Source organism: Heptranchias perlo, chromosome 14 (genome assembly GCF_035084215.1).
Source record: "Heptranchias perlo isolate sHepPer1 chromosome 14, sHepPer1.hap1, whole genome shotgun sequence".
NCBI lineage: Eukaryota > Metazoa > Chordata > Chondrichthyes > Hexanchiformes > Hexanchidae > Heptranchias > Heptranchias perlo.
In genome coordinates this window covers 44,563,188-44,585,515 of record NC_090338.1, presented here as the reverse complement: position 1 = coordinate 44,585,515, position 22,328 = coordinate 44,563,188, and the positions used below count along the sequence as shown (strand labels likewise).

The following is a 22,328-nucleotide window of genomic DNA, read 5'->3' as shown; positions in this document are numbered from 1 at the left end:
CAGGAATTTCTCCATGCAGCTCTGAAAACAGCTGACAAAAAGCATGAAGTATTGTTTGATTGACTTTGGGGTCTGGGGTGACATTTCACATGGCTGAAGATTTTACCTAAAGGGTGCCCTCTTAGGAGATTGAGTTGGTTCATAATCTGTGGCAGGAACAGGTTTGATGGGGAATGGCATTTTCTCATTCTATACTGCTACGATAAGGCAAATAAGCAATCTTATTTTTTTTCAATCAATTAAGACGAAATACTGCTTCACCAAGCAGCCTAACCGAAAACTGTTACATTTCATTTCAATGAACTGTAGCGGTAGATTCACGCGGAATTAAGTCTTGAAGCTCACATTTACCAGAATCCAACTAAGGCACAAGAGTTCTTTTTTTTGAGGGAGGGTAAGAGAAGAAGGATGAACAAACAATGTCCAGGCAGGAGAATGGAACACTTTTTTCACTTCTGTAGATCAAAATCTAATACTCCCAGATCAGGTATGGCATGTTACAGATCTGCCTTTACTCTATCCCAGAAATGTGTTTTAATCTAAATCTCAGAAATGCATCCCAAACCGCACAAACATAAATATTTATATTTTAACATCACTTTTCTTTATGGGCTCTATAAGCTAGAAAGGCAATTTGTGCTGAATTTTTAGGCAGTTTTATGTTGTGGACTGGTGCCTAATAGCAGCTGGGTTGAGTCTGTCCAAACTCATACCACTTAGCACAGAAACTTCCACTCCATCGGTCTGAGCTTGAGGTCACACCTTGAAAGAGTAATGTATTAACCCACTGTACGACTCAGTGCCTTGTGATACCATTTGGCAATTGCATTATTCTATTTTGATTTTTTTTCCCTTTTAAACTTATTTTTCCTGTAAATGGCGGTGAACTATAAACAAAAACAACAAATGAGCCTTAAGACCAAATAGATTGTGTGAAAAATGTAGAACTACTTTAGTCCTACCTTAAGAAAAATAACCTCTGGTAAGGAAATGAAATGCAGTTTATTCTATACAGAATCCAATTCCTAGTTAACGATGACTAAATCTCAATTTAGACCACAATTTATAAACTGTGGAGTTTGCAAGAAGTGAGATTTATTCAACCAAGAAGCATAAAAACCCTTGTTTTTTTTTCTACTCAATAGCAGTAGCTATAGAAAACTCTGAAGGGAAAACCAATTTGCGATATGTATGATGCGTCCATATGAATTTCTGAGCATCTGACAAAAATAGTAGGTTGTCATTTAGTTGTCTTCATGCTGTCATAATCCAATTATAATGTTCTTTAAATGTAGATTAAACAATACCTTGAAGTATTGTCCTTACATTTGGATAAGCAAGGGCTCCTAGCACTACGGATGGGTGCTTACATAAGCATATTAATCAGCTCGGATTGGCAAAAAGTCTCTCTTTTTCACAAAATTTGTGACCCACATTATGATATCTCTTTAATGCATTGCAACTAATCCATAAATTAATCCTGATCATAGTGCAATAGTTTGGGATTGAGCCTAGAGGAAAATGAATGTTACTTTAACATCTCCTTAAGCATAGCATCTACGGGACACTACAGCACGTGTATTAAATCCAGAATACTGCACGTAATGGGAGAAAGCAAATATTTCAATCTTATAGCTGAGAAGGAACAAAAAGGGGGAAATTTCCTGTTTTCACTACTTGCAGCATCGTTTTTCTTCCCTCTCTTGAAGGCAATGATTTATGCTCAGGTACTGTTGGCACGAGACTCTGGTACCTCAAACAAGTGGCCATTCCTCCTGTGTGAGTCAAATAGTGAAGCTATTCCACTGTAAGGCATCACAGCCAAGCCTGGTGTTGTGGAAGCCCAACATCAACACAACCATACTTTCCAACACAGATCGCTGGATAACAAAAAGGACGGATAATCCTGATCTCCTGTTATTCCACCCTATCCACAGGGAGACTGTGGCCAACACTGCCTCTGCTAAGTTAGAACCAGAGATTAAACCTGGTACCTACTTGGTCTGTACACCTCAGCAGGCAATGCAGTTTCTTGGGGGATATGAAGCAGATCATATTAATGTTCCTATTCTTGTGGATCTTGTTTAAGTAAAACAAATATTTACTGCTGATTTTGGCCCTAATTGGTAAATTGTTGCCCTTCAGGATATAGAAGTGACCTGATGTATCCAGTAAATCCCTGTTATTAACACTCTTTGATACCATCAAGTCCACAGTTATTACTACAGGCCCTATACTATAAGGAGTTCATTGTCATGCACCCATGTGCCTGAATCACAACTTTTCTCAGAAACTACATCGTTTTGGGAGTGTTGATTTTTATGTTTGAAAACAATGTAATTTTCAGGTGGAGTATTAATGTATAAATTCTCAAAATGTAAAATTCTCTTAAAAGTATATTTTAATATTTAAAAATACAATTTATTGGAAGTTTTATTTACTGTCTCAATCCATTAAAAATTACAGTCGTAGTTATTTTCAACAAATAGACTTGTAGCATGACCATAAAACAGCTGGATTAACTCCACCATGCCTCACACTACTTCCAGTTTGTGACACAGCACCTGTTTCTTGGCAACCACATGCATGCTAATTGAGAACTTTGTGGGCTTACTCAAAAGAAGACAAAAATAAGCAAAGTAAACCACATTTTCCTCAAGACTGTTAAAGTTTCCATGAAGTTCAAAATTGCCTTACAGATTTTCTACATTTTTATAATTGAACAGTAAGACCTTCAGCATTACAACAGTCTTCACTTCAACACAATTGAAAACGCTGGACTAGATCTCAAGGCCAGGGAGTTTCCTTGCAACCATAGCATTAAAGCCATAGCCTTCCACCTCCCTACAGGCACACGATCCTCAAACCAGTCAGGTTCTGACTGTAACTGAATGCCAACTTCAAACCACCACAGTAGCTTTCAGCATAAATGCACAGTTGGAACCAAGCTAACCTGGCCTACAAAGCCCCATCTACAGTCCACAATGACCAGCACAAAGCCTTTCACATTTTCTGGGGACAAAACATGCAACATCACAGCTATAGGACTTCCCTCAAAAACATTATATTCAAAGCCTCACAAGCTAACCAGCAAAACTGACAGAAATTTGGGAGTAGAGTTGATTGGAGCATAGAAGTTTCTCTGCAGTAGAGACTGAGGACCTGGGAGATGCAAAACCGAGACATTACAGCATCATTACAGATCGGAGAGTGTAATTACAATATTACAAGTTTACTTAGGCAGTTTCCATTATAAATATGGACAAAGGAATAATAGAAAAAAGATGATACATAAATGTGACAACAGAAAGATTTTGTAGACAGGAATTCTATGCAAGAATTTGAATATATTATAGATTTTCTCTATTCGCTCTACTATGGTATTTATATCATGAATGTTTGATCAGAATAGTATACAACATATCCTTGCTAACTCACGTGTAGGGTATGAAAATAATTGCTCTCACAAGATAACAATCTCAAAAAACATTTCCCTTGAAATGTTGATAGTTTAAAAATGAATCAAAAATTTATTTTCTCATTCTCACAATCAATGCAAGTTGTAACCAAAGCATCTCACTTACAATTCTGAAGTGAATGACACGAGAAAGATGTTCACTGGTGCTACACTACTGACTCAAAGAAATTGCACAAATAATAACTAAATAACATAGAACCAAACAAACCTGTTACTAATGTCAAGTGAAGCAGCATAGACACATTCTCCATCACTGCATCCCTCTCGACAACCCAATGCCAATTAGTGTCACAAGCAACACACTAATGACAGCCTCTAATCACTTTCACTCATGAATTGGCAGTCACCTTAACTGGTGCAATGAACATATTTAACAACTACATGTTCAGTATTCTCTAGATCTCTTGCATTTAGAATCATAGAAATGAACAGCACAGAGGGCGGACATTCAGCTTATTGTGCCTGCACCAGCTGTCTGACACAACTACCATTTAGTCCCATTCCCTTTTATTTTCAATTATTTATCCATTTCCCTTTTAAAAGCTATTATGCATTCTGCTTCCACCACTCTTGCTGGTAGGGCATTCCATGTCCTAACAAACTGCTGCGTAAAACAAAAATTCTCCTAACCGCCCCCATTGTTCTTTTGATGATTTTAAATGTGCCCTTTAGTTATCGATTCATGAAATAGTGCAAAAAGTTTTTCCCCTTATTTAACTCATCAAAACTCCTTAATTTTGATTCAGATCTCCTCTTAATCATCTCTGTTCTAGTGAAAAAAGATTTTGTTTCCCTAGTCTCTCCTCATAATAAAAGCCTCTCATCTCTGGTATCATCAATAAATCTCTTCTTTGGCCTCTCCATGCCTTTGACATCCTTCAGTAGGATGCCCAAACAGGAAAGGCAATTCTAACCAATGACTTGTATAGGTTTAACATTGTTTCTTTGCTTTTGTACTCTGCGCCCCTAACTGTAAAACCTGGGATCCCAGGACCCGGGGTCCTTTTTCTAAAAAAAAACAGTTGTATCCACTTGTTCTCCCACTTTTGGAGATATGTGTACCTGAGTCTCTCTGTTCTTCGATTCCTTTTAATATTTTACCATTTAACGCATGCTTCCTTTCATTCTTCCTCTCAAAATGTATCACCTCACATTTCTCGACATTCAATTTCCTCTGGCAATATATGCCTGATCTATTAACCTGACTATGTCCTCCTGAATCCATTTACAGCTCCTTCAGCTAACCATGCTCCCTGTTTTTGTGTCATCTGCAAATTTTGATATTGTGGACCATACACCAGAGTCCAGATCATTTATAGATATATTAAGAGCAATGCTGCTAACACTAACCCCTAAGGGACAACATTGTTTACATCCAAAAATCAGTCATAACCATTATTTTGTTTTTGACCTTTAACCAAATTCCTATCCATGCTACCATGTTTCCTTTAAAACCATGCACCACCTATGTGACATCTTGTCAAATGCCTATTTATAAACTACTTTGTTGTAGTTTTGGTTTCAACTTTAGCTAAACAATTTTATAGATAATGTGATTATTTACATGTAATGCATACTAAGGAGAGATAAGATAATTTTACACACAAACATACGACAGTGACAGACAGGAAAAGACCCACTGGTCCATCCAGCTGTCCCATAAAACTATTTCATTTATAAATTGGTACTTCAAAATTACAAAGTCAGCCTTTGTTTTAATCTGAAATCAACATCAGATTAGAAAAGAGAAGACTGAGGAAGTGACCTGATAAAGGGCTTTAAGATTATGAAAGGGTTTGATGGGTAGACGTATAGAAGACCTTTCCACTTGTGAGGGAGTCCTGAACTAGGGGCCATAAATATAAGATAGTCACTAATAAATCCAATAGGGAATTCAAGAGAAACTTCTTTACCCAGAGAGTGGTTAGAATGTGGAACTCGCTACCACAAGGAGTAGTTGAGGCAAATAACATAGATGCATTTAAGGGGAAGCTAGATAAACACATGAGGGAGAAAGAAATAGAAGGGTATGCTGATAGGGTTAGATGAAGTTGGGAGGGAGGAGGCTCGTGTGGAGCATAAACATCGGCATGGACCTGTTGAGCCAAATGGCCTGTTTCTGTGCTGTACATTCTATGTAATTCTTTGCAATTCTATGTAATATCAACTGTTAGTGTAACTGATAAAAACCAGAGCAGTATTGTGGAATTCATCACGTTCACTATCTGCCAAAACAAATTTTATTTGTTCTTTAGCAAAGTAATATTTTTTTGCTTCTTGTATGCCAAAGGCGCAACATAACATTAAAGTCTTTTATAAGGTAGTGGCATAGGATCTACAATATCATCCTGTAAAATAAATCACAATAGCACTTCTTGTCAAATTAGATGATTCAATTGCAACTACCTGCCATTTGTCATTGTCCATTGTGACATCCGTTTCTTCCCCAGTCCCCCAACACCAACAAATGCACAAAAGAGTTGGCCTTGCTAATTAAGAGAATAAAGGGTTAAATCTAGGACGGCCCCAGGTTCCATCTCCAGTCTGTACTGAGTTAGCTGCTCTCAGCCGGAGCAGCTGTATGGGCGCTACATTTGGCCTCAGCATTTTGGGGAACAAATAGGGATCCACGAAGTAGAGTCATACATCAAGCACATGTTCAACACATGACAGATGTTACAGATGCAAAGCAATCTGAAGCTCAAAACTTACACATACTTACAACTGTCTTCTGGTGGACCTCAGGAGTATTTTTAAGTAGATGCAATTATCTGGATTTGCTTTTCAAGGTTTAAGGGGATAGGCCATGGTCGCAGCTAAACATCACAACTGTGCTATAAATCACAGGTTACCTATAAGCAATGCCCTCAGAGATTCACTAGTTGAATATAAAATTATGTTACACAGTATCACTAAATGGACATGAACCGTGGCAAAAGCATTGGTCTAAAACTCCAAGCATTTACAGACTCCTAAACATAGAAACGTAGAAAATAGGAGCAGGAGTAGGCTATTCGGCCCTTCGAGCCTGCTCCGCCATTCAATATGATCATGGCTGATCCTCTATCTCAATACCATATTCCTGCTCTCTCCCAATACCCCTTGATGCCTTTTGTGTCTAGAAATCTATCTAGCTCCTTCTTAAATATATTCAGTGACTTGGCCTCCACAGCCCTCTGTGGTAGAGAATTCCACAGGTTCACCACCCTGAGTGAAGAAATTTCTCCTCATCTCAGTCCTAAATGTCCTACCCTGTATCCTGAGACTGTGACCCTTCGTTCTAAACTCCACCACCACCCCCCCCCCCCCCCCCCGCACCCCCACAGCCAGGGGAAACATCCTCCCTGCATCCAATCTGACTAGCCCTGTCAGAATTTTATACGTTTCAATGAAATCCCCTGTCATTCTTCTAAACTCTAGTGAATACAGGCCTAGTCGACCTGATCGATCCTCATACGAAAGTCCTGCCATCCCAGGAATCAGTCTGGTGAACCTTTGCTGCACTTCATCTATGGCAAGTATATCCTTTCTTGGGTAAGGAGACCAAAACTGCACACAATACTCCAGGTGTGGTCTCGCCAAGGCCCTGTATAACTGCAGTAAGACATCCTTGCTCCTGTACTCAAATCCTCTTGCAATGAAGGCCAAAAAAAACACTTGCCTTCCTAACTGCTTGCTGCACCTGCATGTTTGCTTTCGGTGACTGGTATACAAGGACACCTAGGTCCCTTTGTACATCAACATTTCCCAATCTATCACCATTTAAATAATACTCTGCCTTTCTGTTTTTCCTTCCAAAGTGGATAACTTCACATTTATCCACATTATACTGCATCTGCCATGTATCTACCCACTCACTCAACTTGTCTAAATCACATTGGAGCCTCTTTGATCCTCCTCACAACCCCACCTAGTTTTGTGTCGTCAGAAAACTTGGAAATAATACATTGATATATATTGTGACTAGCTGGGGCTCAAGCACTGATCCCTGCGGTACCCCACTAATCACCGCCTGCCACCCTGAAAAAGACCCATTTATCCATACTCTCTGTTTCCAGTCTGTTAACCAATTTTCAATCCATGCCAGTATATTACCCCCAATCCCATGTGCTTTAATTTTGCACACTAACCTCTTATGTGGGACTTTATCAAAGGCCTTCTGAAAACCCAAATAAACCACATCCATTTGTTCTCCTTATCTATTCTACCAGTTAAATCCTCAAAAAACTCCAGTAGGTTTGTCAAACACGATTTCCCTTTCATAAATCCATGTTGACTTTGTCTAATCCCATTGATATTTTCTAAGTGTCCTGTTATCATATCCTTTATAATAGACCCTAGCATTTTCCCTACTACTGATGTTAAGCTAACCAGTCTGTAGTTCCCTGTTTTCTCTCTCCCTCTTTTTTTAAATAGTGGGGTTACATTTGCCACCTTCCAATCTGCAGGAACTGTTCCATAATCTATAGAATTTTGGAAGATGACAACCATGCACCCGCTATTTCCATGGCTACCTCTTTTAGTACTCTGGGATGCAGATAGTAAGGCCCTGGGGATTTATTGGCTTTCAGTCCTATGAAGTTCTCCAGCACTTTTTTTTTACTAATATTAATTTCCTTTAATTCCTCCTTCTCACTAGAACCTTGGCTCCCCAGCATTTCTGGGAAGTTATTTGTGTCCTCTTCTGTGAAGACTGAACCAAAGTATTTGTTTAATTGCTCTGCCATTTCCTTGTTCCCCATTATAAATGATCCCGTTTCTGACTATAAAGGACCTACATTTGTCTTCACTAATCTTTTTCTTTTTACATACTTGTAGAAGCTTTTACAGTCTGCTTTTATGTTCCTCGCAAGTTTATTCTCATACTCTATTTTTCCCCTCTTAATCAATCTCTTGGTCCTTTTTTGTTGAATTCTAAACTGCTCCCAATCCTCAGGCTTTCTACTTTTTCTGGCAACTTTATATGACTCTTTGGATCTAATACTATCCTTTATTTCTTTTGTTAGCCATGGTTGGGCCACTTTTCTTTTTGTGTTTTTGCGCCAGAAAGGAATGTATAATTGTTGCAATTCATGCGTTCGTTCCTTAAATGTTAGCCATTGCCTATCCACCACCTTTTAATGAAGCTCCCCAATCTATCATAGCCAACTCACTCCTCATACCTTCGTAGTTTCCTTTGTTTAGACTTAGGACCCTAGTTTCGGATTGGACTACTTCACTTTCCATCTTAATGAAGAATTCTATCATGTTATGGTCACTCTTCCCTAAAGGACCCCGCACAACAAGATTATTAATTAACCCCTTCTCATTGCACAATACCCAATCTAGAATAGCCTGTTCCCTGGTTGGCTCCTCAACGTACTGGTCTAAAAAACAATCTCGTACACACTCCAGGAATTCATCCTCCACAGTATTATTGCTAATTTGGTTTGGCCAGTCTATATGTTGATTAAAGTCACCCATGATTACTGTAGTACCCTTGTTACATGCATCTCTAATTTCCTGTTTGATGCCATCCCCTACATTACCACTACTGTTTGGAGGCCAATAGACAACTCCCACCAGGGTTTTCTGCTTCTTGGTGCTTCTTAACTCCACCCAGACTGATTCTACATCTTGATTTTCTGAGCCAATATCCTCATAAAGCATTGCATGGAAAACTGCTCCTAAACAGTCACTTGAGATGTGATAATGTACTGCAGTGAGATTTCGAATGACAATTCAGTAAGTGAATCATTAGCAGAGTCAGCAATGTGTGCCTTGTTTCACAATGTGTTTCAAACTTACCAGCAATGCCCCTCAAATAAATATAAAATTGCACTAACGATGGATCTTTCATATGCATGAAAGAACTAGGACAACTCACTGCCAGAGAACAAAATCTCATACTTATGTAATTAAACTAGCCATATCAATAAATGAACAAATAGAATGAGGTATTCTTTGAATTTTTAATAGTTTTTTTTAAAAAGCGCAGCCTCCTTGCTGCTGATTATAAAGTACATGCTGCCATCTACTGGCAAACTAATGAAATATCACAAATATATACATCAGAAACATACATTCCAATTTATACTTAGTTTTCTGTACATTTTTCTGAACTAAACTCTCCAATACAGCCCATTATGCTCAAGTAAAAGTGTTCACCAATGCAAAGGTGAATTGATACATTTTGCACTCCATCCATTAAGAGGTGAATTTGTACTTAAAAAGGTGGGAAGCGGCGTTCCACAAACCACTAAAAGTAGCGACGCAGGTTAATAAGGCCATAAAAATGCAAACCAAGCACTGGGGTTCAATTGTAGAGGGATAGAATTGAAAAGCAGGGAAGTTATGTTAAACTTGTATAAAACCAAGCTTGGAGTACTGTCAACAGTTCTGATCTCCATATTATAGAAAGGATATAGAGGCACTGGAGAAGTTGCAAAGAAGATTTACTAGGATGATACCAAAACTGAAAGGTCATACCTATCAGGAAAGATTGAGCAGGCTGGGGCTCTTTCCCCTAGAAAAGAGAAGACTGAGGGGTGCCCTGATAGAGGTCTTTAACATTGTGAAAGGGTTTGATAGAGTAGGCTTGGAGAAAATGTTTCTATTTGCAGGGGAGACCAGATTTTTTAAAAAAATACAACTAACACTAGGGGCCATAAATATGAGATAATCACTAATAAATCCAATAGGGAATTCAGGAGAAACTGAGTGTTTACAATGTGGAACTCACTAGTTCAAGAAATAGTTGAGACAACTAGCATAGATGCATTTATGGGGAAGCTAGATAAACACACGAGGGAGAAAGGATATGTTGATAGGGTTAGAAGAAGGTTATTTAACCCTGAGATGAGCTTCCGGCCACAAATCCGCTCCATCATCAAAACCGCCTACTTCCACTTCTGTAACATCGCCTGTCTCTGCCTCTGCCTCCACTCATCTGCTGCTGAACCCCTCATCCATGCCTTTGTTACCTCTAGACTTAACTATTCCAATGCTCTCCTGGCCGGCCTCCCATCTTCCACCCTCCATAGACTTGAGCTTATCCAAACTCGGACCAAGTCCCGTTCTCCCATCACCCCAGTGCTCGCTGACCTACATTGGCTCCTGGTCCAACAACGCCTCGATTTTAAAATGTTCATCCTTGTTTTCAAATCCCTCCGTGGCCTTGTTCCTCCCTATCTCTGGAACCTCCTCCAGCCCTACAACCTTCCCGAGATCTCTGCGCTCCTCCAATTCTTGCCTCTTGCACATCCCCGATTTTCATCACTCCACCATTGGCAGTCGTGCCTTCAGCTGCTTAGGCCCTAAGCTCTGGAATTCCTTCCCTAAACCTCTCCACCTCTCTCTCCTCCTTAAGATGCTCCTTCAAACCTCCCTCTTTGACCAAGCTTTTGGTCACCTGTCCTGATACCTCCATATGTGGCTCGGTATCAAATTTTGTTTGATAATGCTCCTATGAATCGCCTTGGGATGTTTTACGTTAAAGATGCCATATAAATGCAAGTTGTTGTTGTTTCTGTTGAGGGGGGGGAAGACTCATGTTGAGCATAAACACCGGTATGGACCTGTTGGGTCGAATGACCTTTTTCTGTGCTGTACATTCTATGTAATCAATCTGAATCACTAGAGAATATGGAGGTTCAGCCATGTAACTAAAGCAGTGACCTGCTTTATTGGTTTCTAAAGACAAAAAAGCATATGATGAAAAGAAAGAAAATTGGTATTTATGTGATTATTTGAAAGGTTCAAGAAATCTGTTGCTCATTGTACAGTGAATAGTTCAACTCCACGCCCAAACCTGTCAGTACATGAAACACGGAACATTAGAGGTAGCTAAAAAGTAGGGTTAAATCAGGGAAAATAAGTAAGTAGAACGAATTATTCAACAAAGATACTTTGTTTTCCTACATTACAACAGTAATTACACATTAAAAGTACTTCATTGACCATGAAGCGTTTTGGGATGGTCCTCGGATCATGAAAGGCACTATATAAATGCAAGTTCTCCTTTGTCAAAAGGAAAGCAAAGGAAGAAGGTAAAGATGGGAGAAGAGGAAAAGGTTAAGGGGGACTGTCCACAGTCCCATTTTCATTGTAGTTGTCACTAATGCTATGTTCACTTTCTATCTATCCTCTTCTGTCTATATTGCTTATTTGTTTGTGTGATAAGGTTATAGTAACCAGGCATTGCAATGCAGTACTTAGCTTATGTACATTTTTCCTTGGTATTTCTTTTACCTGTAGAGTGAGAGAATGAGCACCACCAGTAATCCTGGTTTCATCCCAATCAATGTTTTGCCAATATCAGTACTTTTGACCTAAAACTGAGTATGCAGATACTTGGTAATTCGGCAACAGATTTAATTTTACAAGGAGTTTGATAGCTTTCCTGTCATGTGGATTCTTCCCTCAACCAAATTTCTCTTTTCTTTGCTCCACTACATGATGTAACAAACACTTGTACAAAAGATGGGAGTGCCGTATTCTGGCAGTGCTCAAATTCTCACCAAACCACTTAAACAGTCCACTTTCAGCAAAGGCTCCCATCACTGTTAATGGTGCATGTTTTAGAAGGAAGAATGTCAGATGAGATCCAGTGCAACATAATAAAGCAGAAGTATATTTGCATAAGCAGAGTGTTTCTCGTCTATGGGTTTATTAGTTCTGATAATGGATAGCAGGACTCTGGCACCTAATTTTTTTTCCAAAATTTTAAACACTTTTAACAACAATGATTATACCCTTAACTAAATTGGTGTACACGAAAATAAATTGGAGAAATATAAGCTTTTTCCCTATCCAGTTTAATTACTGATAGTTTGAGCTTGTGAAATTCACTTGAAATAATAAAGTGGGATGGCGGTTTCCTTTATTTGTCAGGGAGGATGTAACAGGTAATAAACTGGACTTATGTAATAACAGGCCAGAGTCCTGCTATCCATTATCAGAACTAATAAACCCATAGACGAGAAACACTCTGCTTATGCAAATATACTTCTGCCTTATTATGTTGCACTGGATCTCATCTGACATTCTTCCTTCTAAAACATGCACCAATGACAGTAAATTGGGTATAAGACTTATGATAAGCAAGGCAGGATAGGCCCATTTGAGCAGAATAAACAGCTGACTTAGAAACATTTGAGCAATTAAAAGAAGACACCTGTAGTTAACAGTTATTGGCTGCACCACCCAATCCTCTCAATGCCTTGGCTTTAGATAAAAGTTGTACAAAATTCCTGATTTTAGAAATGCATCTCTTTTTACATTGAACAAAGGCTAAAGATGAATCATTGAAAATTTTACTTCAAAAAGGGAAGGCAGTTAAATATAACTGGAAGACTCTGGGGAGGTGTATACTGGATTAAAGGCAAAACAGGATGCCCTTAAGGACTGAGAATTATTGCTAGGCCTAGAACAAGCGGATTCAATAGAGATGTAAAGAGTTATATAAGATTTAGGCACACACTTATATGCTTTAAAGGCTCACGAAAGGAGGAGAATCAGGATTTGTTCATACGACAATTGAAGCAGATATAAGGGAATACCTAATACAAATCAGAAAATGAAATCCTTACAAATATTAAAGGAGGCAAAGTTAAACTTAGGGATGTGCTCAACCTATGACATTGGCTGAAATTTTGAAACTCACTCCAGGAGACACATATAGGCTGCTAAAAAGATTTTTGTATAAATGTTTTGTAAACTGTAAATGCAAACTAGAATACTGTAAAAAGAAAAAAATCATAGTGATGGGAATAAGCACACTTAATATTACAATAGAGGTTTTATCAGTACAGGGGTAACTCAGTGTTTAAAAATTAGAGGACAGTATGTGGCACAATGGGTTATTATATCATCCTTTTACCTCAGGGACCAGGATTTATATCCATCCACATAAGCTGGTAGAAAGAGATTTTCATCTTATGTAAAATATGATTGAGCAGCCTCAGCCTAGTTCCTAGTGAGAATAAGTCCAAGCACAAAACTGCCATGTTATTTTAGTAATTTCCACAGAAGGACCAGTCTTACTAAAAAGGATCACAAGGATTGTTGGTTGAGAAATTTAACATTTGTATGCAACAGGGATTAGTCCTCTACAATTGGGTTGAATGCACACTGCGAATGGAGAAAAGGGAGCTTTACTCTGCGTCTGAATTTTATTATACCTGTCATAGAAATATATGATGCTATACTGGGTGATAAAGTGCTCCATTCCATACCATCAGCACCTCTTATCTCGATAAGCCTCAACATAATTAATATAATATTGTTTTAAATCATTTAAGGAATTCCAGTGATGCTGCTTAGAATCCCTCCTGTTTCTACTCCAAATACCTCTATGCCTATACAGTTAGGTTGATATTATTGTGTATGTAAATACTTTTTCCAGCAAGTAAACCCCTCTACCTCTCCAACTCCTTTAAGATATCCCTTAAATCCCTCCATTTTGACCAAGTTTTTGTTTACTCTTCCTAACATCATCTCCTTTGGCTCAGAGTTCATTTTTTCCTTTCACATGTGAAGAACCTCAAGACATTTATTCTATGTTAAAGGCACTATATAAATACAAGTTGTTGTTGTTGTTTAGTTATTTTTCAATGTATTGGAAACTTTACTGCATCCCAAATGGGTCATGTATATTTTGGAAAGAAACTGTTCAATTACTAGATATTGTTCATAAAGTTTTGAATAACTTCAATACATGTAGTTATTGTACATAATTCAATGCACAATAGGAAAATACAGCACTTTCCAGCAGACGTAAAACTCAATAATTTGATAGGATTGACAGTAGTTTGGACAGTATAGAAATTTTCCACTAGCATTTTCCAATGTTCAAAAATTAAGTTATTCCTAATTCTAAGCATATGAATTCCAATAAACATTTTCCATCATAAATAATTTACAAAATAAATTGTATAGGATCACAACTTTCATAAACCCAATCTCTACTAGTATGTTTTAAAAGTCTGTAGATTTGAAATTTTTCCTCTTTGATATGTGGAGTTGAAGAAGATTTTTCTAATGCTGGTACTTACAAAACAGCTACTGGATTCAAATACAATCATTGTTACAGTGAAGAAAGAAAAAAAGTTAACAAATAATTTACTTGCATTATAAAGGATAGCAAACGGCCAGAGAAAAAAGGCTTTTTTTCCATTAAAACTGTACTATTCCATCCTACTGCAACCTTGATTTTCCTTTACAATACCTCTACTTTAGGTTCTGCGAAATGTCATGGCTAATTCCAGTTATCCGCAGGAACAGAAAAAATAAACTCAAATCAACAACATTCAAAACAGAAGGAGGGAGATTGATGTATTGTCGGTTGTAACACAACCTTGGGATGTAAGATGACCGTTACTGGAAATGCTCAACTGGTTTTATAACAGCTACAAAATGTTTGTTCTCAAAATACCATGTAGTTTCAGAAACAATAGAATATTTGAAGTTATAAATCAAATATTTATGTTGTGTGACCTTAGGCCAACAGGGGCCATGACTCATTGGCATTTTATCACACTAAATAGAATAAACCAGCATTTAAGTGGCTGGCTAACGGAAAATTATTCCACCCATAACATTGGCAAAGATGTGGAAAATTAGCTCAATCCATGTACAAGTTATATTTTCCTAAGTATATTTTACTCTTATCCTACCTCCTTTGCTAAGGCAAGAAATTAAAAAATGCTTCCCCATTCATGATTGATGTCATACTGTGTTAGCATTTATAGACTTTATTTAGACAGAGGCCCTAATAAGAAACAAAAAAGTCTGAGCAGTGAAGCATTTTTTCAGTTACCTGCTGTCTTAACCAGACAACAGGAATAACCAGACATGTACTTTCCTACTATCAATGAGCGTTCTGATGTCCAAAATAAGCGTAGGAAACATAGATGATTCTGCTACCCAAATCAGATTTAGCATAAGCGATACGCAATGACTGTGCCACAAACACAGACAGTCAAAAAGCAATGGAAAATGCTCCAAACCTACATTATAATGAGGCAGAGTGAAAAATCTGTTTGAGGATTTTGTACCACTACTCAAATCTGTTGTTTTGGTCAAAGCACTGCTCAGTCAGGCTACAACTCCATAAACTATCTTGTGTACAAATCCTCAGATGTTTTAATGGAATACAATTAATGGATATGGAATCCAAATGTAAACATCTTTAAAAAGTGCTCCCAGAAAGTATTTGACTTTTAGTTACAGTGTCTTTTGCTATTGTCACATTTTGGGATTTTTTGACCAGAAAGAATTTGGGAAAAAACAGTTGCAGTTAATGGTTGTGTTTAAAGCAATGTGTATTCACATAAGTTTCAAAAGGCACTTAGATGAAAGGTGGTTCAAATGCTAATCGGCTAAGCTTTGAAGTTACTTCCACAAACACTGTAAACAATAAGCAGTTGGTTAGCCAGTCTTGGTAATCGATTTTGTTGGGAGGTCCCTGGTCCTGGGTGTCTGGTATAAGAGCTCCCCTCGGGTTATGAATGCAGAGATATAAAAGCAGAGATACACTCAATCAGGATTTTAAGCAGAAAGCAAGTTTTCTGAGGTTCAGGTAGGAGGGTAGTTAGAATTATTCTGTTGCAATCAAGCACAATGACCCATTTATGTGGAGAATACAGGGCTCGACAGGGTAGATGCAAGGAGGATGTTTCCCCTGGCTAGGGAATCTAGAACCAGGGGTCACAGTCTCAGAATAAGGGGTAGGCCATTTAGAACTGAGATGAGGAGAAATTTCTTCACTCAGAGGGTGGTGAATCTTTGGAATTCTCTACCCCAGAGGGCTGTGGAGGCTCAGTCATTGAGTACATTCAAAACAGAGATCAATAGATTTATAGATTTTAAAGGCATCAAGGGATATGGGGATAGTGCAGGAAAATGGAGTTGAGTTAGATGATCAGCCATGATCTTGTTGAATGGCGGAGCAGGCTCGAGGAGCCGGATGGCCTAGTCCTGCTCCTATTTCTTATGTTCTTATGTGGCATGTTCATTATTTTGTATTATGTGAAAACAAGTTATACTGTTTGAACCAACTGTTTGCTCTGTATATTGATTTACTGTTAAATAAAACAACTTAATGATTTGTATCTGACCTCACCTTACTGAATGTATTCTCAGCCCACCTTCAAAAAGATTAGACACGTGGACATGGAGACACAAGGGCAAGTCATAAATATCGACAATCATTGTTAGTTAGATTTGTAGAAGTTCTACTTTACAGATAAGTAACAAATCTATACTTCCACTGGTACTGTAGAGGTGGCAGAGGTTTGGCAACTTGTTTCACGTCACCAGTTTTAGAGCTGATGCCAAATAAAATGAAAACCTTTTTCTATCAACTGGTTTGGAAGAGAGGTGGGGAGGAAAATCATACAATTAACAAATTTGGTGTTTACGATCTTCAACTTGGAGTTTTCACTCTAAGAACAACATTTTTGACAAGATGGAGTTTACAGCAAGAGTAAGACTTGGAAGAAAAGGTAAAAAATAAAAACACAAATTGGCACAATTTCTTTTCAAATAATCAATTCCATTTTAAATTATGTTATAGAGTTTGCTTCAATACCTACTTGTGTAAACCAATCCATAACCAATTAGCCCAACAATGAAAAAAAGTACTTCTGGATCTAATCTTCAATTTATGCCTCCTTGTGACTGATTTGCCAAACAGCACAAAAAAAATGATTTACTGTTTACCATTAATCTTTTGTTCCAGTGGGAAAAACGCCACAATTTCTTAAGCCTTTCTTCATAACCATAACCTTTCATTCTTGGTATAATTCTAGTGAATCATCATCGTACCCTTTCCATGGCTCTAATATCAAGAGATGCATGGAACTGCATGCAATACTCCAATTTGGGCCTAACCACTGTCTTGTACAAATTTGGTATCAATGGCTTGCATTTATATTCAATGTTCTATGTATTAAACCCAGAATCTTATTTGACAGAGGGGTGTCAGAAGACTGGGGGATTGCAAATATTACACCCCTGTTCAAAAAAGGGGGAGGGATAAATCTGGCAATTACAGGCCAGTCAGCCTAACATCGGTGGTGGGGAAACTTTTAGAGACAATAATCCGGGACAAAATTAATTGGCACTTGGAAAAGTATGGGCTAATAAATTAAAGTCATCTCGGATTTGTTAAAGGAAAATCGTGTTTGACTAACTTGATTGAGTTCTTTGATGAAGTAACGGAGAAGGTTGATGAAGGTAGTGTGGTTGATGTTGTGTATATGGACTTTCAAAAGGCATTTGATCAAGGACCACATAACAGACTTGTAAGCAAAGTTAAAACTCATGTGATTAAAGGGACAGTGGCAGGGTGTAATTGGCTAAGGGACAGAGAGCAGAGCATAGTGGTGAACGGTTTTTTTTAGACTGGAGGAAAGTATAGAGGTGTTCCCCGGGGCTCGGTGTTAACACCACAGCTCTTTTTGATATATATTAATGGCCTGGATTTAGGTATATTTTCAAAGTTTGCAGATGACACAAAACTTAAGAATGTGGTAAACAACGTGGAGGATAGTATCAGACTTCAGGAGGACATAGACAGACTGGTGTAACGGGCAGACACATGGCAAATAAAATTTAATGCAGAGAAGTGTGATGTGATACATTTTGGTGGGAAGAATGAGGAGAGGCAATATAAACTAAATGGTACAATTTTAAAGGGGGTACAGGAACAAAGGGACCTGGGGGTGTATGTACACAAATCTTTGAAAGTGGCAGAACAAATTGAGAAGGCTGTTAAAAAGATGAGATCTTGGGATTTATTAATAGAGGAATAGAGTAAAAAAGCAAGGAAGTTGTGCTAAACATTTATAAAACACTGGTTAGGCCTCAGCTGGAGTATTGTGTTCAATTCTGGGCACCACACTTTAAGAAGGATGTCAAGGCCTTGGAGAGAGTGCAGAAGAGATTTACAAGAATGGTACCAGGGATGAGGGACTTCAATTTTGTGGAGAGACTGGAGAAGCTGGGGTTGTTCTCCTTAGAGCAGAGGTTAAGGGGATATTTGATAGGTGATCAAAATCATGAACGGTTTTGATAGAGTAAATAAGGAGAAATTGTTTCCAGCGGCAGAAGGGGCAGTAACCAGAGGACACAGATTTAAGATGATTCACCAAAGAACCAGAGGCGACATGAGGAAACATTTGTTTACGCAGAGAGTTGTTATGATCTGGAATGCACTGCTTGAAAGGGTGGTGGAAGCAGATTCTATAATCACTTTCAAAAAGAAATTGGATAAATACTTGGAAGGAAAAAATTTACAGCGCTATGGGGAAAGAGCAGGGGAGTGGGACTAATTGGATAGGTCTTTCAAAGAGCCAGCAGAGGCACGATGGGCTGAATGGCCGCCTTCTGTGCTCCATTCACAACATTTCTGCAGCTACCAATCTGCTCAATCATACCCTCACCTCCACCTTTGATGCCCTTATCCTCATTAAGACCATTACTCTCTCTCACCCTGACCGTTCCCCCTGGAATGGCCTTCATCTCCGCTCCCTTAAGTCTGCTATATAAATGCAAGTAGTAGTAGTAGTTGTTGTTGTTGTAACATACCATGACTATTTATGGTTTCCTCTTCATACACTCAACTTTAAAGATTTATATGTGCCCCCTTAAATCTCTGTTCCCCCTTTTTGTTAAGGATCTTATCATCTCGAATACACTTCGCTTATAACATATTACTTCACATTTCTCTGCATCTGCCAACTATCTACCCATTCCATTAACCTGTCTACATCCTCTTGCAATCCCTTTTCTTCCTCAGTTTGCTATGCTCCCTAATTTGGTATAAGCAAACATCAAAAGAATTCCTCACGACTATGTCCCAACATAGACTCCTGAGGCAAAATACTGTATACTTCCTGCTAATCAATAAAACATCCATTTATCCCTAGCAGTTTTGGGTCCCATAGCAATTCCACTATTCATATGGCTAGACCATGTGCTTTAATTTTCATCATAAGTCTTATATGGCACCTTATCAGATACCTTCTGAAAATCCATATATGCAAAATACCTACCATATTCCTTTTAACTATACACAGTAAAAACTTAACCAACTTAATTAAGTACGACCAGCCCTTTACAAATCTATGCTGACTGCTCTGGATTAGCCTATGCCTCTCTAACTGTTCACTAATTTCATCCCACTGACATATTGACAGCCTGTCTTTCATTCTTCTATACCTTTACAATGTTTTCTTTATTATTCCCAATATCTAACATATGCCTAATTAAAGCCTAATTTATCGTGTAGTTCTAGCCTTTAACACACCCCCTTGTTTCTAGTCAGAATATGCCTAACCTGCACCTTATTCATCTCATATTTAAAATGATCTCGCACTGATCTGTCATTTTTCCAAAAAATAAATCTGAGCACAGTCCCCTTTGATCTCACTAAAATTAGCTTATTTCTAATCCAATACCTTTTTTTGTTTTCAATATGAACATAATTAGGTTATAGTCAATGTTACAGATTTGGGTTCAGCATCACCAGACCCTTTCTTAAGCGGACTGTGTCCCCTATGATCAGAAATTTATCTTTACTGCCAAATATCTGCCAAATGTCACTGGGGACAGTTAAGTGAGACCCCTCCTTCTGTGAACTGGATATTGTAATCTTGCATTTCTCCCATCTTCCAGTAAGTGGTTTGATAGACACCAATGAGACAAGGGCAACCGTAACTAAAAGGTTGGTTTATTTCACTGATATGAGATTATATTGTTTTTGATGACATTCATAATAGCCTAGCTTCACCTTATAAGTCAGCATTCGCAGTTCTTTATCTCCGTTTCCATGTTCTCCAAAATGTCTTTGTTCCAGCTCGACAGGAAGCCAAAGATTTGGCTTCTAATCCTCCACCAGTTTTGTATCAGGGATTGGCTGGTTGAACTGCCAATCAAACCTTCCACCACATGCCTAGCAGCTACCTTTCATGCTCAAATGAATGAGGCCATCCTAACATATACATGGATGTCACTAGAACGCATCAGCAAACACCATTGCCTCGATTCACATCGTATGCAAGAAACAATTCCATCAGCTACTTCATCTGGTCGCAGTTATTGCGTGGAATACTTGGGTGTTGTGTTGATTTAACCCCCTGGGCACTGACTGTAACTTGAGAGCAATATCTTAATCTAAATTAACCCAAAATGCCTCAAACCAAATAGGTGAAAATATCAATATATGGCAGAGTCAGTGATATGTAAGGCACAAGATTGTGATATGAGGCTTCTGCATTATCATTTGCATAAGCCTTCGTCATGGAGAGGAAGTGTGACAGTTCACCTCTCCAAACGAGTCCAAAACAGCTTAAGCTGATTTATATCAAACAGACTGCATTAGTTCAGGCAACATTTCATTTTGGCTTGCCGTTCAAGATTTAATTTATCCAGCTGCAACATGTCAGCTAGAAATGTCAAACCAAAAATCTACTCAGTCTGTTAATTTAGGGTATAGTTTACCCTTTCTCTCCATGCATACAGGATTAATGAATTTTTTAAAAAGCAATTTTTCCCTCCAGCCAGCACACTGCAGTGGGGAAGATTTGTCATTTTACTCTTCAGTCAGACTTTTCAATTGCCCATGATTCAATGCATAGATTTCAATGTAGTTCATAATTTTCAAAACAGCTTTCATGATATTCTAAGACCTCAGTTTCTCCTGACAAGTGATGCAATTAAATGTGCAAAATTCGAGAAAGCTATCAGGTTTATAAAGTCCCATTCATTAATCATAACATTGTTAGCACCCCATCCATAGCAAAGGTGATAAATTTCTGCAATGGTACCACGGCTTTTTGCTTAACTGACTTTCAGAATTTCCATATCAATGTACTGGCTTTGATCTTTTAGTGACAACGTTAAACCGTTCCTCCTTCACAGTGAAGGCATCAACCACAATAGACAAACATTAAGTTAAAACCTGTCCTTACCATCACAAGATTCATCCAATGCAAGAGTTAAATATGTACACCTCTGGATGTCATCACCAAGGCTGCCTACTTCCACCTCCGTAACATCACCTGTCTCTGCCCCTGCCTTAGCTCATCTGCTGCTGAAACCCTCATCCTTGCCTGTGTTACCTCTAGACTCGACTATTCCAATGCTGCCCTGGCTGGCCTCCCATCTTCCACCCTCTAATTTTGAGCTCAAACTCTGCTACCCATATCCTAACTCGCACCAAGTCTCATTCTCCCATCACCCCTGTGCTCTCTGATCTACGTTAGCTCCCAGTCCAGGCACACCTTGATTTTAAAATTCTCATCCTTGTTTTCAAGTCCCTCCATGGCCTCACCCGTCCTGATCTCTAACCTCCTCCAGCCCTACACCCCACCAGGTTCTCTGCACTCCTCCAATTCTAGCCTCTAGCACAGCCCTAACTTTAATCACTCCACTATTTGCGGCAGTGCCTTCAGCTGCCTACTCCCTCAGCCAAACACCTCTCCACCTCTATACCTCTCTCCCCTCCTTTAAGACACTCCTTAAAACCTACCTCTTTGACCAAGCTTTGGGTCACTGGTCCTGATATCTCCTTATGTGGCTCGGTGTCAAATGTTTAAAAACACTGAAGTGTCTTGGGACATTTTACTATATTAAAGGCACTATATAAATGCTAGTTGTTGCTGTTTGAATGTAGTGCTGATTCAACATCACTATGATTGAAATTCCAGCTTATTAAGTACATTTATTGAAAACTTGTGTTTTTCAAAGCTGCCTTGACTTTGAAATATTTCAGAACATTTTGGAAAATACTGGTCAACATGCTCATGGTTAGTTCTGAAAATTTGAGGAACTGACAAGGCATTGATTTCTCATTACACTCTACAAA

The 22,328-nt window shown here is 38.5% G+C and overlaps 1 long non-coding RNA gene across 1 annotated transcript in view; it reads left to right on the top strand.

Moving 5' to 3' along the window:
• Window positions 1-16,552, top strand: part of LOC137332131 (uncharacterized) — a 28,502-nt gene extending 11,950 nt beyond the window's left edge. Inside the window, exon 3 of the long non-coding RNA XR_010965597.1 lies at window positions 14,696-16,552. This is a non-coding gene — a long non-coding RNA (uncharacterized lncRNA). The remainder of the gene's footprint in view (window positions 1-14,695) is intronic.
• The last annotated feature ends 5,776 nt before the right edge of the window (window positions 16,553-22,328 follow it).